The sequence below is a fragment of the Henckelia pumila genome, chromosome 4, assembly GCF_033568475.1.
Source record: "Henckelia pumila isolate YLH828 chromosome 4, ASM3356847v2, whole genome shotgun sequence".
Taxonomy (NCBI): domain Eukaryota; kingdom Viridiplantae; phylum Streptophyta; class Magnoliopsida; order Lamiales; family Gesneriaceae; genus Henckelia; species Henckelia pumila.
This window is the reverse complement of record NC_133123.1, coordinates 171558683-171565134: the sequence shown is the minus strand read 5'-3', so window position 1 is coordinate 171565134 and position 6452 is coordinate 171558683. Positions and strand designations below refer to the sequence as shown.

At 43.3% G+C, this 6452-nt stretch overlaps 1 non-coding gene across 1 annotated transcript; it reads right to left on the bottom strand.

Annotated features, from left to right (window-relative positions):
* Positions 1–6027: 6027 nt before the first annotated feature.
* LOC140869916 (small nucleolar RNA R71) lies at positions 6028–6134 on the bottom strand. Its single transcript, XR_012146906.1, has one exon. It is a non-coding gene; the product is annotated as a small nucleolar RNA R71 (small nucleolar RNA).
* Between the last annotated feature and the right edge of the window lie 318 nt (positions 6135–6452).

The following is a 6452-nucleotide window of genomic DNA, read 5'->3' as shown; positions in this document are numbered from 1 at the left end:
GGAATTCGGTTGCGGATGCGTTGGCGCGGCAGGCTCATGATCATAGGCAGTGTTTGTTGGAGATTGGTGTTCCTTTAACCACTCCCATCGCTGCGTTGGCCCGTTCTGACTCTTCCGGGCTTCCTTACCTTAGATCTAGGTTTTCTTAGAGCCTCACGCTCGCTTATAGCCGTTTTTCTTGGGCTTTCTTCTTCTTTGTTTGCTCTCCTTTTTGGTCTAGGTCATCCTAGATTTAGATATATGTAGATATTTATTTTTCTTTGCAGGTATAGCTCTCCGGCCTTTTCCCGGAGTTTTTTGGCGTTTTTTTGTCTCCCTGCCGTTTGCTTTGCTTCTTCAGGGAGATGGATTTTCCAGGCATTCACTATGGTTTCCCCTTGCCTGATTCTTGCTGTTGGATGGCTGTCTCGTGGGCGACCTCTTGCGCCCTTCCTTTCTTTGTTTTTCTTGGGTACTTGGATCTATGGGTATGGCTCGTGTTCTCTTCACCATACTCCTAATATTTTGCTCCGGATCTGCTGGTTTGCGGTCGTCCCCTTTTCCAGGTGGCCTCTGCTGTATAGTTACTCCCCAGCTGATCGTGACTTCTGGACATATTTCTAGCGTAGATCTGATCTTTAGTCCTGTCCTGGATGACGCCAGCCACTCTTTCACGCCTCAGTATCGGTTTTGGATTTTGCTGAGCTCGGGCTGTCGATATCTGCTGGCTTTTTGCTGCTCAGGATGACTGCTGTAGATGACTTAGTTAGTGGTCTAGGTTTTTTGTCTGTATTTACTTATTTCCTAGGGTTGTTTAGGTTGTATTTTTGCCGATACCCTAGCTGCTCTAATGTTACTATTACCTCTGTATAGCCTTTTGGGGAGGTCTTGGCCTAGTCCCCCTCCCCCGTTAGGTTTTATTTGTCTCGCTCTTTTATGTTTTTATATATAGGTAGGGGTCTGCCTAACCCCCTTGCTTCCGGCGGTGTTTCCGTTTTAGGGTTTAGGGTTCAGGGTTTAGGGTTTAGGATTCAGGGTTTTTTTTTTTTTGGAGAAAAGGTGGCAAAGCCACTTATTTTATAAACACAACAAAACAAACACCAACTAAAGAGCGGGACTAGGCCAAGACCTCTCTAAAGGATACCAAAGTACATCAAAACATAAAAATAAAAGACTACAAGAGTCCATAAAACAGAATAAAACATCAGAGAGCAAGGAGAACCAGCAGTACTCCCCCACCTAAAAAACCATCATCAAATAACTTCTCAAGGAGGACGCCCAGAAGCAGCACGCTGGCGACGCTGCTGAGTCAAAGATCCATAGCGCTTTTGAGAGCGCGTGCGAACTGATAGGAACAGAGAATGACTCGAAGAGGCAGGAGGGGCCATCGAAATCTTCGCCTTCCTAACGCTATCAGTAGTAACATCCAGCACTGAAAGACAAATTGGATCTGGAGGAACAAATCCCAAGCTCTGAGCATCAATAGAAACAGCTGGCAGTGGTGTAGCAATAGGCACCACCTCTATCTTTCCAGACTCATCCTCAATGTCCAACTGCGAGTCCGAAGCAGAACTAATACCAACAGCAGGGATGCCACCCAAAGCAACATCCTGACCAACATCTTCTTTGACGTGCCGGAGGACATCAAAGGAATTCCTCAAAGACTGAGGAAGCACACGACGCTGAGGCTGACGAGACCGCAGTCTACCCCTCTGAACAGTCCATCCATCAGTGGAAGCAGGCTGAACAAAAGTGGAAAGAGGACCTAAGTCCTACTGAACAATCTGCTCCTGATCCCCAGGAACTGTACCAGAATCCTGAGGAGCACGTGAAGACTTACCCCGACGACGGGGTCTTCTCCTGCGAACAGGGGGCCCATTCCGAGAGCAAAACTCTAGGGAATGACCCAATAACTTGCAATGCGTGCAGAAATGTGGAACATTCTCATACACCACATCCACTGTCTGACAGAAATCCCCCCATCCAAACCAAATCTGCTCAAGACGATCCAGGAGGACATCCATCTCAATACAAACCCTGGCAAAAGAACCCCGGGAACCCTCAAAAGTGAAATCATCAATCTTAACAGGTTTACCAAGGATCTTTGCTAATGGAAACAGACTTTTCTTATCATAGAGGTGAAGGGGCAGATTTGAAAACTTGACCTAAATAGGTACCACAGACGACTCCTCCTCAAATCAAAATTCCGGAGTCCATTTAGAAAACCGAATCTTAACGGACCGAATAGAAATCTCAGATCGACCCCAAAATAATAGATAATCCTCCTCAGCAGAAAAATTAAAAAATAAGAAACCACGAGGAAGAAATTTCACTGAATGGGAACCCTTCAAACCCAAACGAGAAATAGCAGCAATTATATCACAATTTGGAGTCACACCCCTATTCCCAAAAATTCTCCCAACCAGAGCGAATTTAAAAGGCTCAGATAAAGAGGAAATAACCTGATCCGGGAAAAGAATCCCGGGAATCCCATCACGTAAAGTCGGAGAAAGGGCCTCACTCATCGTGTCTGCAACATCATCAAAGCTCAGATTGTGCGAACAAGAAGACGAGGGCACCACAACATCCCTGAAGGAGACCTTAGGAACCACAGGAGGGACCGAAATAAAAACTGGATCAGTCAAACACGCAGAACTCAGAGGGTTGACTGCCAATTCAACACATATGGGCTGACTCGGTGACTTGATGGAGTCAACTTGTGAGTCACCTGCCTGAGCACCACCGACGACCGGAGATGATGAGGGGATCATGGAACCGGTGGCCAAAGACACAGACTCGGTCAGAACTGGGGCAAACCAGGGCAACTCAGTCGCCAGCGAGATGAACCCAATCGTAAATTGGGCTTTTCCGAATGGCATCTCTGATTGGGAAATTGGAGGCACCGTTAGAAAGCCCATGGCATCAGGAGTACACGATCCAAAATTCGTCATCATCGGACGGTGGACGCCGGAGTAATTGACAAAAGATTCCGGTTGGCCGAGTTGCAAATGGGGCCGCAGCGTAGATCTAAAATTCCCGATGCCAGGGAACTTTGATTGGCTCACGGAATATGTCATTGGAAGCGTCTGAAGACAAGGATCCCAGATCGGGGTCCCAATCATCTGGGAGTGGCCGGACGTGCTTGGAAAAGAGGAAACAATCATCGGCGTTCGCATGAACAGTGATGCCGGAAAAACTCCAAATTTGAAGAAATTTGGACAGTAGCTGCGCCTTGAAGAGACGATTCCGATGGTATATCGCATGATAGCACAGGCGGTGCGGAGGCCGGAGCCGACGAGATGGCCGGAAAACTCAAAACTTTGGGAGCAGATTTGGACGGGCAAACGAACTCCGATTGAGCTGAAATTTGAGTATGTTGATCGCCACGACAAGGCAATTCAGATGGACTAATGGGCTTGCCGGAATGCGGCGCCGGTCGGCCGGCCATGAGGCAGCTATTTTAGGGCGATTTTAGGGCTTTTTTTAAACAATTTCTCTCTCTAAAACATGCAAAATTTTAAAACGAAAATAAAAAATGAAAATGAAAATTTGGATAAGAGGATTCGAACTGTGGTCTCCTAAGCTTTGGAGAAAAGTCCATGCCATCTAGGCTAAATGCTTAACCAGGGTTTTTTTTAAAAAAAAAAAACAAAAACCACTGCCGGAAGCGGGGGGGGGGGGGGGAGGGGTTAGGCAGACCCCTACCAGTATATAGACATAAAAAGAAAATACAAGGAAACCTAAAAGAGAAGGGGGACTAGACCAAGACCTCCTCAAAAGGATATACAAAGCAAGTAGAAACATCAAAGCAGCTAGGGTATCAAGAGATAAAAAAATACAGAACAACCCTAGAAACTATATCAGTGATAACAAAAAAACAACCTCTAGCGATAGAGACACCAGAAGCCCTCCATAACAGCAAAATATCAGCAACATCCACGACTCAAGCTAGCCAATAAAAGACAAGGCAATGAAACCCGGATGAAGAACATTGATAGGAGTCATTTTTGTGTGTTATTTTGCATGTTTTGTGTTTGTTTTGCATTCGTTTCGGTTACGTTGTGTCTGTTCCTTACCATTCTTGTTCTGTTTAGTTGTTTTATTGTGTTTGTAGTCACTCCTTTGGTTTATTTATTTGTACTGCAGAAAATCACTAGGAAATGCTGATTTATAGTGAGAAGGCGTTACAAGCATGTGGCCATGAGGAAAGCAAGAGAAGGGCTTTGTATTTCTGGAAAAAGACAAGGCGCTCGGGCGGCACTTTTCTACCACCTGCGCGCACTCCCGTTTGAAGAAAAACCCTCGAGGCAGAGCTCAGGCACTCGGGCGGCACTTTTCTACCGCCTGCGCGCACTCTCATTTGAAGAAAAACCCTCGAGGCAGAGCTCAGGCGCCCGGGCGGCTCTTTTCTACCGCTCGGGAGCCTGCACGTAATTTTGGGAAATATTTTATTTCGGGTAATTGGTTTGACGAGGAATCTGGGGACATATAAATAGGATGTTATTAAATAGTTTTGAGGGTTGGACACACGCACAGAGACAGGAGGAGGCGGCTCTGAATATTGAAGATTTCTCATCTCCGTTGGGAGTTTTTCTCTTCATCTTTTCTGAATTTTTATGTTAAGCATTGTTTTTAGATTGAATTTTGTAATGATGTTCAGTAGCTAAACTTATATTTTGTTGGAATCAAGGGGATCCAAACCCCGAAACACTGTAGTGTGATTGAATCATCGGACGTATTGAGATTTGATTTATGTTATAATTGATTTTATCATGTGTTTTTTTCTATGTTGATGATTAGCTACCCTTAACATAGATTCGTAAATTATGAATTGCTGTCGAGAGATAGGTTCATAATTAGGACGAATGATAGAATCCATGGACTTAAAATATGCATAGAGATATGGTATTTAATACATGTTGATAGCCATAGACCACCAGGTTGAAAGCTGTAGAATTCATAGAACACAAAGCAATCGGTCGTGATAAATAATTAGAGAGATTTAATTGTTTCACTAATTTGATTGGTTTGGCATAACCTCGAGAGAGAGTGTCAATGTTACAGGGATTTCTGTCAAACTTATGCTCATTAATTAAGTTCCAATCGTCCAGTTCAATTAGGGGGAAGGTGAACCGAAATTCCAACAAAATACTTTCAAATTGTTATTTCTTTTAGTGGTGCAAATTGGTTTCGTGATTGTGAAATTTAAAATTATTTACATTGAGTTCTTAGTGTTAAATGTTAGATAGAATCCAAAATCAAATTTTTGATACTTTGTGTAGTTAAAAATCAAAGAAACAAATTATTATCGTTTGGTCCCTGAGGACGATACTCTTACTCAGTACATCTTATTATAACTTGAATCGTGCACTTGCGATTATTTCGACTGGAATTGAGAGATTTTTAGAGCAAATTTAAGTGTTAGTATTCCGTCGATCAAGTTTTTGGCGCCGTTGCCGGGGACTATTGAGATTTTAATTTGTTTTATTTGGTTTTCTCTATTACAATTTTAATCACTCTTGTCCATCTGTGAACTGCAGGATTCTCTTGCAGTGCATGCGACACTCATCTGAAGAATTAGTGCCTTTTGATCCAGAAATCGAGAGAACTTTTCACAGAAGAAGAAGAAGGCAACAACAAGAAGAAATGGAAGAAGAACAAGAACAAGAACAACCAGTTTACAGATCCATGATGGATCTCACCTTACCAAACATCGAAAGTTCTAGACCAAGCATCATCAGGCCAACTGTAGCGGCAAATCACTTTGAGATAAAACCTGCTATTCTTCAAATGATTCAGAACACACTTCAATTTGGCGGGACTGTCATTGATGAACCCTATGTGCACCTCACAAATTTTCTGGAAATTTGTGATACATTCAAGATACAGGGAGTTTTTGATGACGCTATTCGTTTGCGTTTATTCCCTTTTTCACTACGAGATAAGGCGAAAGCATGGCTGACAAATTTACCTGCAGGTTCCATCATGACATGGGATGATCTGGCGAAATCTTTCCTCACCAAATACTTTCCACCATCTAAGTCAATGAAACTAAGAACTGACATTACAACTTTTTCCCAAGGAGAACAGGAAACATTCTATGAAGCATGGGAGCACTACAAAGATCTACTAAGGAGATGTCCACACCACCAATTACCAGATGGTCTTGTGGTACAAACTTTTTATTATGGTCTTTCTCACTCTAATCGTACCATGTTAGATGCAGCTGCAGGTGGAAATTTACTGCGAAAATCGTTAGAGGATGGTTATGAATTAATTGAGGAAATGGCATCTAGTAGCTATCACTCTTTATCTGAAAGGAGTGCAGCCCGAAAATCTAATGGGATTCATCTGGTTGATGCATTCACATCAGTGGCTGCTCAACTTGAAGTCATGAACAAGAGAATTGAGGAACTGAGTATAGGAAACTCTGTGATGCGAGTTCAAGAAGTATGGTGTGAAAAATGTGGTGC